This window comes from Bison bison, unplaced genomic scaffold, assembly GCF_000754665.1.
Source record: "Bison bison bison isolate TAMUID 2011002044 unplaced genomic scaffold, Bison_UMD1.0 scf7180017864123, whole genome shotgun sequence".
In the NCBI taxonomy this organism is placed as follows: Eukaryota; Metazoa; Chordata; class Mammalia; order Artiodactyla; family Bovidae; genus Bison; species Bison bison.
The window spans coordinates 626,698-637,495 of record NW_011494695.1 but is presented as its reverse complement, the minus strand read 5'-3'; positions in this window follow the sequence as shown (position 1 = coordinate 637,495).

Genomic DNA, 10,798 nt, shown 5'->3' with positions numbered 1-10,798 from the left:
GACTGATTAGGGGCTTCCCAGGTGGCACAAGCGGTAAAGAACCTGCCTGCCAATGCAGGATATGTGGGTTCAATCACTGGATCGGGAAGATCCTCTGAAGGAGGGCATGGCAACCCACTCCAGTATTCTTGCCTGGATAATCCCCTGGACAGAGAAACCTGGCGGGCTACAGTCCATAGGGTCGCAGAGTCGGACATGACTAAAGCGACTTAGCGCACACACACACACACACGTCAATTATATCTCGGAGCTGGAGGAAATAAACAAAGATGCTCTTTTGAAGCAGGTGTAAGAGGACTAGAGATCTACCCACTTCCCTCCCCTCCCTGTCACTGCCTTGGCTGATCCTGAGACAGTGTTGTGGAGCTGATGGCCATCTGCTATTTTTAATCTTCTAAAATCTCTTCTGTAAACAGAATCTACCTCTTTTCTGGGGGGATTACTCAGATTTTTTATCTGTCTCTCCCTCTTTCCCTCTCAATCTGTCTCTCCCTCCAGGTCTGTTTGACTCACAGGGGACTCCCCAGCACTACAGATGGGAACGCGACCAGATCTGGTGAAGCAGCGTCACCAATGATTGCCTCGGAGATGAGAACATGACCCATTCAGGGTCAATGGTAAGATTTTTTTTTTTCCTGAAAATATGAGGAAGGAGGATGCTCTTTGTCCTGGAGCTGCTGCTGGCTGTCTTTGCTACTTTATGGGAGAGAGTCTGACTGAGAATTAAGCTCTAAAACAGGGAAGAGGAAGTAAGAGACAAAGTTAAGGGGAGTGGGAGGAAGTGACTTGAGAACACTGTTTAAGCATCTGGATCCGAGCATGCCTGATGGTAATATAAACCCGAGATTTTCCCAGACAGTTTGAACAGTTTTTATGCCACTGTAGAATGAAAGAATTATGGCAAATACACAGAACTGCAGGTTCTGTGAAACATGGTTTGAAAACAACTAAATGTTCTCTCAGGTCCCTTCCCCTGACATGAACCTCTGAAGCTGTAGATCTTTCAGCTCCTCATCTTTTGTTGCTATAGCACCACAGCATACAAAATGCTTTGGTTTCTCTGAAATTGCAGAGTATCAGGAAAATGCCCATGGATACAGGCAAGGCTCACTTTTGATCCTATTTGACATTTATTCTAAGGCATCCTGGACTCTCTGAGACTGAGCTTACTAGATATGCAGGCTGTTAACCATACATACATTCTATATTAAAAGCCATATGTCTTCTGTAGGAAGAACTGCATCAGTGGACCTTCAGCGGGGAAAGCAGGGCATGTAGTCAGATACCCATGTGAGCAGAAGAATGAACAATGACACTGGCCACCAAATCTGATTGGCTAGCTTGCTGCCTTCTGCCATGTCCTTTGCAAAGCCTGGTCCACTTATCCATGGAGAGGTGGGCTCTCATACACACCGCTAGACATGCTTTAGGGATTGAAAGTAATCCCTGATGCTCTCTGGCACTTCTGTTATGACTCCTGACTCCTGAAATGTCTTTTAACTTTTTCATGTAGATTTATATGAAGAACATGGAGAGCTTCCTTGGTGGCTCAGATGGTTAAAAACCATCCACAAACCTGTGGTTAAAAGCCATCTGCAGGAAACTGCCTGCAATACAGGAGACGGGAGTTCAATCCCTGGATCGGGAAGACCCCTTGGAGAAGAAAATAGCAACCCACTCTAGTCCTTTTGCCTGGAAAATTCCATGGACAGGGGAACCTGGAGGGTTACAGTTCATGGAGTTGCAAGAGTCTGAAACGACTTGGCAACTAAACCACCGCCACCACCGCCGCCATGAAAAATATGGAACCACAGCAAAACCAGGGACGGATCTCTTATTCTGGTCAGTACTGACCACTGTAGGATCTGATGTCTTTATCAGAGGATGTTATTCCAGCATCTCAGGGCCCAGAGCAGTCTTGGTGCTGAGTCACCAGCCAGTCAGGTTAGATGCTTTGCCTCTGCGTGATGCTGCCTCTGCTCATTTCCCTGTGCTTATTTCAGAGAGAGTTCATAATAGACAAAAACTACCACCAAAGAAGATGATGTTAAAATGGTATTTAAAAAGGAACCCCTGCTCTTTTTCTGTGCTTTTCTTGAGATACCTTTGTGCCTTTTCTCTTTCCAAGTGATATCACTGAAACATCTGTGTTTTCAATTGAGTCCCTACCACTTGCAGGAATTCCTCTCTTTTTTGCCGGCTGCTTCTTCCTGACTGGAGTCAGACTGTCATGGAACAGTTGTTTTCAGGAAAGCAGATGCTGCTGCCAGAGGCCCAGCATCATGGTTTTCCTGTATAAAACAAGATCATTTTCAGTGCAATTGCTTTTAGAAATATACACCTCAGAGTGAACCCAAGGAGACAATGATGAGGCAAGAGTGAGGCCTGAAGGCTCAGCTGTAAGATCTTCTCTCCCTGCCGTAGAAGCCCCTCCTCACTATGAAGGCGACTGGACCTAGCACATAGTAGGTACTCAATGTGCCAATTGAATGAATGAAAGACCAGACGGGTGGCATAAAATGTGCCATTAATACAGTAAATTTCCACTGCTATCTAATTTTACATATGGTAATGTGTATGTTTCAATGATCCTCTCTCAACTTGTTTAAATCCAGTGCTCTGGGATAACCTAGAGGGGTAGGATGGGGTGGGAGGTGGGAGGGAGGTTCAAGAGGGAGGGGGCATATATACACCTATGGCTGATTAATGTTGATGTATGGCAGAAACCAACACAATACTGAAAGCCATTATCCTCCAATTAAAAATAAATAAATTTTTTAAATAGCTGGATACAAAAATCTAGAGGTAAACAGACAGTCTGGGCTAAACATAAAAAATAAATGAAGAGTGGTGTCATGGGGGTATAAGATACAGCATAGGGAATACAATCAATAATATTATGATAACTTTGTGGTGACAGATGGTAACTAGACTTACCATGGTGATCATTTCATAATGTATAAAAATGTTGAATCACTATGTCGTCTACTGGCAATTAACATAAGACTGTATGTCCATTATAACTCAATTAAAAATACAGAATGGAAAAAATGTGCAATTTCATTCTGTTTCAGTGATTTTTACATAGGAATCCTAATTCTAATTAGGATTCTAAAATTAGAAAAACTAATTTTCTAAAGAAATTATTAATTTCCTAAAGAAATATCCTAGATCCTCATCTTATTGATACTGAGAATCGAAGAACTGGAAAAGATTTTACATGCAGAAATTCTCTTTTAAATATCTCCAGTTGGCCCTGAAGTTCTCCAAACTGAGTTTTTCAGAGAACATTGTAGAATATTAAAAGAATATGATAGAATATTAAGTGTTGTTTGGGGACTTCCTTGATGGTCCAGCGGTGAAGACTCAGAGCTCCCAATGCAGGGGGCCTGGATATGATCCCTGGTCAGAGGACTAGATCTCACACGCTGCAACCAAGAGTGTGCACACTGCAACTAAAGATCCTGGTGTCACAACTGGGACCTGGCACAACCAAATAACTAAATAAATAAGTCTTGTTTGTAGAAGTGATTCCACAGTGAAATGAGTTTGGGAGGTAACATGGTAGATAGAAGTACACAGGCATCTTCACGCCATGATTTCTCCAGTCTCTCAGACTTCCCCACTCTAGGACTTTAACAGTCTTCATCAGCTATTGCTCACTGTCAATATCCAAGGGGCAACACACTGCATAGTGTTGATCAAATATTTTGAACATATAATCCTCTTTTTAAAAAATTTCTTCTCTTACCATTGGAAGGGTCTTTGATAAACATTTGGAAAGGCTGTCCTGGAACAAAGTTCCATTGAGTTTCTTTTTATGTCTCCTATGGATATATTCAGAGAAGGGAATGGAAAACCACTCCAGTATTCTTGCCTGAAGAATCCCATGGATGGAGGAGCCTGGTGGGCTATGGTCCACAGGGTCGCAAAAGAATCAGACATGACTGAAGCGACTGATCATGCATGGATATATTCAGCACAAAGGACAATCTATTTTCTTCCCCTGCTATACTATGACCCTTCCTTCCTAAAAATATAGACCAAGACTTCAAAAAATATGTTGGTTTTCCTTGTTATTTAATGAAATACAAATAAAAACACTGATAGGTTTTCTTTTTAACTAGTCAAGATAATTCTAATGTTTAGATGAAAAAGCAAAAATAATGACGATACAAAGGCTGGGTGGTCCTCATCAGATGCCAAAATTCATTATAAAGTTATGGTAATTAAAACTGTATAATCCTAGCACATGACCACATCAACAGATCAATAGGATAGAATACAAAGTTCAGAAATGGACTCAATATTTACAGGCACCTGAGATCAGTGGGGAAAAGGTGAGTCATGCAATATAGAGAATTGGGACACTGGCCAGCCATGGAGACAAAAACAAGGTCAGATCCATTCTTAACACTTCATGCCAGAACATATTCCAAGTGTTCTTAACAGACAAAAGTTTTAAGTCCAATAACTGAAATTGTAAAAACACTGGGAAAAATTGCGGAGGAATTGTTTCATAGTCTTGAAGTAGGAAAGAGCCAACTACAAGAAAAACTTCAGAAGCCATAAAAGAAAAAAAAATGATAAATTTGATCCTCCCTCCAAATTTAAAGTTTCTGCATGACAAACCCCAGCATGAACAAAGTTAACAAACAAGAAAAAAGTGTTTGCAACTCTTATCACAGAGGAATAGTCAAATGCCTAGCTTAAAAGAGCTCCTACTGGTCAGTAAGGGGGGAAAAAAAAAAGACTAAAAATGCAATAGAAAAAAAGAGAATAAAGGATATATGATCACACCACAGTAAAGGACATATAAATGTCTCTTAAAACATCGGAAAACATAACCAACCTCATTCCTAATAAGAGAGATACAATTTAAACTATTCTGAGCTATCACGCATAGGATATGTAGTGAACTGCTCTGTGTAGAGAAAAAGGGAGGTGGGAGGGCACAACAAGGGCTGGCATAGACATTTCTGAAATATATCTGCAGTTTCACTCAGGAGAGGTCTAACCCTATTGCTTATGGGAAGCTGGGCGGTAAAAAGACTGGGAAGGAAGGGAGACTTCACTGTATTTCTGTTCATACTTATAGAATTTCAAACGTGAATAACGTGGAAGTGTGTGAAAAGCATTGAGGAATAAAACTGGGTCTAAAAAACAGATTCTCATTCTCTTCTGGCTGCTGTGCTTGGCTCAGCTCTGGCTGCCCTCTGCCACTGCCCTCCCTCGGGCTTCTTGGGCTCCTTCAAGAACTGCAGGGGCTGCTCAAAGTCTTCAGGATGCCTAGAGCTGGCTTTGTAGCTCATGAAATGAAAGTTGTCCTCAGAACACTGCCAAATGGTTTCAGAATACATTTTAATGTGATGTTTCTGACAGAGCAGCTGTGGCTTCATTTAGCAGAGTATTTGAGCCTTTCTGTCTAAATGCAGCAGTTGGGTTCCTAGAACAAAAGGTGGCAAAGGGATGGAAGTGTGAAAAATGTGGAAAGAGACTGATTTTTCTTTGCGGTACATATTACATTTCAGAACTGCAGTTTTATTTTTATATTATTCTTCTGATTGAGTTTTCTTGTATTGTAAATATTATTTATACTAATTCTGATATATAGGGGTGAGTTTTGCCCATTGTCTCTTATCTTTTGCCTGATAAAATCTGATTATTCTCCTCACAGCCCTCAATGAAGTGCGGCAGGATGTTAGAGCTAGAAGGGACTGGAAAGATCATTTAATGGTGCTTGACATTTTTGAAAAAATCCCTTTTCAGGGAATCAAGGGCATACCAGGTGGCCTCCTTCCTGGTATCTGAACCATTGCGCATTTCTGATAGGGCTGAAAACAACCATCCATTTCAGATTCTGAAAAGACCTGTGGGTTCATGATAGTTTCTTAATGTATTAAGCTCCACCGGAAGTTGATAAAGGGAACTAAGGGGAAACTCAGAACTGCAGAGACTTGCCTGGCTTAGAAAATCATAGGAAATAACAGGAGAGCCTGCCAGCAGTATGGGAGCAAGTAACACAGACTCAGTTCAAACAAACGAAAGTGACAAGGATACGGGTTAATCCTCCTGTGACACGACACCACCATGTTATAGTTCAACCTCCTCTCATTAAGAAAAAAACAAAACAAAACAAACCCTGTAATGACCACTTTAAACTCGCAGTCTAACCCCCCAGCGTAACCATAGTAATCCTCAACCATTCCTCAACCAGAACGGAACACAGGAAGAAAGGAGAATGAAAGCCACAAACACAAGCTTTACTCCCAACGTGTAGGAGACGCATCTGGTCGTTCTTCTTGTGGGCATCTCGAGTCCTCTGCTATTCAGCACCTGCCTTTGACGTTGCAAGCGTCCTCAGGTGGATCCAGACTTTCCTGACAATTGTGACACATATTTAATGTGTCCATATCAGCTACAGAATTTCTTCTTTGATGTTCACTTCTCATTTCTATATCCTAATTATTTGAGAAAACAATCTGCAAATAACATTAGCCTGAAGTTGGTTACTCTAGACTGCACAAGCACTAGAATGAGAAGGCAGATTATGATGGGATGGCCTCGACCACCAGCAGGGACGTGTGGGACTTTAGAGAGCTCCAAGCGTGGAAAAACACAGCTGGCCAAGGGCCTGAGAAGCCCTTCATCTCAGATCCCCTGCCCTGAGGCTAGGTGCTCACCACTGTTCTCCTCCTGAGCCTCTCCTCAACCTGCTTCGAAAAGTTTCCAGCAGGGTGAACCACACTTCGTACTGATGGGAATTCCATTCATCCTGAGAGGTAGCCAGGTGCAGCAAACACTGCCAGCTCTCTCTACCCTTACACTGGTGCCTCCATGCACCTGGGATGATATGGGCTGACTTCCATGGTCTGCATTCCCCAGAGGGCGGGGACAGTGGCGCTGGCCTTACCCTCTCATTGTCTCTGGCTGTGTCAGACCTGCTCTGAGCCCGTGCCTGGCGGGTGTCTGTGCCGCTGGTCCACATTCAGTAAGCAACCAAGTGCCTCTCTGTTCCCTGGCTTTAGCTCTCCACCTGGCCTCGCTCACTCTGCCCCACCCCGGCCCCACTCTTTTTCTAGGGTGCTCTCTCTTTTACTTGCAGTTGACAAGATATGAAGTCAACTTCCTTCAGGCAGCTGGCAGGGTGTGGGGCCTGGAGCTCAGTGTGCAGATTCATCCTGTTTCTCCAGATGAGCTCTCTGAAGTTCTCTGATCTCCTGTTTCTTCATCAAACATGAGAGTGATAATTCTCTTCTTGCGGGTTTTGGGTAAAGAAGAAACTCGATCACATACATTCAGCGCTTAGCACACAGTCGCTGCCCAGCAAGTTGAGCCTGTTAACATTTCTGTGTAGCTGTAATTGGCAGCACAAATCGTTCTCCCTGAATCTGCAGGACTATACTGACTGCAAGAATAACACGACAGCTTAGGCCATTTCACAGATAGAGCTGCAGCCGTGGAAGGCCCAGCCTCTGTGACACAGAGGGCTGGAACCCACTCAAGTACAGAAGGCTCTGGTGGAAGCAGGGGGTGGGGGAATGGAGTCATGTGAACTCTGAATCTGCGGGTCTTCGGGTGGTAGCTGGGCTCCTCAGAGAGCCTGGCACGATGAGAAGGGGCTGCTGAGCCAGGGACAGCCCTTGACAGCAGCTTCCCCATCGAGGCATGAGAACAGCTGAAGGGGAGGCTCTGGCAGCCGCGAGTTGTAGGAGGACAGATTGGCCATCGCTAAGGCACCAGCCGGTGTTTCTAAAGCTGTTGTGCAGCAGCCTGTTTGACAACTAAGGCAGCACTGCTGAGACGGCTCAGCACGGATGCATCTGCAGAGACGGCTCAGCACGGATGCATCTGCAGAGGACCCCGGCTGCAGCACGGAGATGCTGGACTGCTGCAGGAGCAAGGATGAGGACCACTGACATGAGTCCTCTCTGCGTGGTCCACCGGGAGGACAACTCAGGGATGCAGGTGTGGTGGTGACGGTCAGAAGCCCCATAATTCAGTTCGCAAGTGTATCTGTTTCCTGGGGCTGCCATAACAAAGCACCATGAACTGGATGGCTTAAACAACAGTTTATTCTTCCTGGTTCTGAAGGCTAAAAGTCCAGGATCAAGATATCAGCAGGGTGTTTGCTCCTTCTGAGACTCTGAAGGAAAATCTGTTTCATTCCTGTCTCCCAGCTCCTAGTGGTTTGCTGGCAATCTTTGGGATTTTTGGCTCGTAGAAACATCATCCTGATCTCTGCCTTCATCTTCACATCTATCTCTGTGATGAAAATTTCCCCTTTTATGAAGACACTAGTCATATTGAATGAGGGCCCACCCTAATGACCTCCTTTTAACTTTCTCGATAAAGACCCTATCTGCAAATAAGGTCACATTCTGAAAGACGGAGGGTTAGGACATCTTTTCTGAGGGGCACAATTTAACTCACAATGAGCCAGCCTCACAGAGAGCAGTGGGGTTGTTCTTGGAAGTCTGTAGGGTCATTGTTTAGTCCGTCACTGCATCCTTCGGGGTTTCATTCCCATCTAAGTGGGGCAAGAGTGTACCCGGGCATTTAGACAGGCATGTGCCTGTGAATGTTCATTAGCAACTCTGACCTCTACCCATCTGATGCTAGTAGAGCCCCCTCCTCAGTGTTGACAGTCAGAAGCATCTGTAGACATTGCCCCCAGCAGAGAACCACTGCTTTAGATAACGACAGAAAGAAGCTATTCGAACCATCAAAACTTAAGAATGATGTGAAACAGACAGAAAGAGTAACACTGAACGGAGGTAATTCTAAATGATCCCCACTTCCAATTCTAAACATTTATTGGGAGATAAATTCTTATGCAAAGTATTAATTTGATTATTGATGTCTACAATCACAGCAGCCTTAGACAAAACAGGCTCTGCTCTAGGAACAAGATAGAGAAATCTGTGTACATCTCCTGATAGGCTCTGCTTAGTTGGGAAACCACATGTCATGCCAATAATCAGGTAGAAGATATGTGCTTCCCTGTGGCTCAGTGGTAAAGAATCTGCCTGCCACAAAGGAGATGTGGGTTTGATCCTGGGTTGGGAAGATTCCCTGGAAAAGAAAATGGCAGCCCACTCCAGTACTCTTGCCTGTGAAATGCCATGGACAGAGGAGCCTGGCGAGCTACAGTCCACGGGGTCACAAACAGTCAAACATGACTTAGTGACCGAGCACACACAGATGGACCTAGAGATTATCATACTAAGTGAAGCAAGTCAGAAAGAGAAAGAAAAATATCATAATATTGCTTGCAAGTGGAATCTAAAATATGACACAAATGGGCTTACCTACAATACAGAAACAGGCTCACAGACATGGAGAACAGGCTTGTGGTTGCTAAGGAGGAAAGGGTTGGGGGAGGGATGGAGTGGGAGTTCGGGATTAGCAGATGCAAACTGTTATATATAGAATAGATAAACAACAAGGTCCTACCATACAGTACAGGGAACTGCACAGTATTCGATATCCTATGATAAATCATAATGGAGAAGAATATGAAAAAGAATATATATATATGTATAACTGAATCACTTTGCTGTGTACAACAGAGATGAACACAGCACTGTAAACCAACTATCTTTCAATAACATAAATTTTTTTAAAAAGGAATCAGGCAGAAGAAAGAGTATAGAGAGGTGGAGGGCTTCTGGGTCTTGCTGGTGACTCTTTCTCACAGGGCTGCCCAGGCTCCCTCCATAGTGTAAGTCCTGGAAGACCAGAGGGACAGTTACCAACCCAGCAAGCTAGCATTTACTGAGCATCCTAAATTGGTGCAAGGCATTTCATAAACAGCCCTTTTACTTCTATTTTCTTACTCAATCCTCACAAAAACCTTAGGAAGTGGGTACTATTATCATCACTTGAAAGATAAGAAAGCCGAGACTCAGATAGATTAAATACAAGTTCCTACAGCTAGTAGTGGCAGATCCCAGATATAAATCCAGATGTTCTGGCTCCAAACCCCGTGCTCTTCCTACTACACAAAACTGACCGGGAAAACTGGATGAACCTACTTCTCCAGGATCTGAGATAGTCTGAGTTGACCCCTATGTGATTTCACTAGGCAGGGAGAGAATCAATTTTCATAGGCAGGCCTGGGTAAGAAAATGCCATGTTCCAGGGTAGGCAGGCTTCAACAAGGTCACGATATTTCCACCTGAGGAAAGAGATTGGTACAGTCTCCTTAGACTCGATCCTCAAGGGATCTGGGACAGTGCAGGACCAGCAGTGACCTTCTTAAGGGAACGTCCAAGTACACAGCGGGACCTTTGTTCTCCAAGCCTTCTTCAGAGGTTCTAAAGGACAGGATTTTTGTACAATGCTATTAACCAATCATTACTTACATGGGCAGTGAATCTCGTAGTCATGTTCCGCCTGTTAGAGTAGGTCAGTGGTTCTCATACTATAGAGTATATCAGATTCACCTGGTGCTTAGTCATTCAGTTGTGCCCGACTCTTTGCGACTCCATGGACTGTAGCCCACCAGGCGCCTCCGTCCATGGGATTGTCCAGGCAAGAATACTGGAGTGGGTTGCCATGCTCTCCTCCAGGGGATCTTCCCAACCCAGGGATCAAACCCAGGTCTCCCACATTGCAGGCAGATTCACTTCTGTCTGAGTCACCAGGGAAGCCCAAGAATTCTAGAGTGGATGGCCTATACCTCCTTCAGGGCAACTTCCTGGCCTAGGAATTGAACTGGGGTCTCCTGCACTGCAGGCGGATTCTTTATCAGCTGAACCACCAGGGAAGCCCAAGAATCACCTGGAGGGCTTGT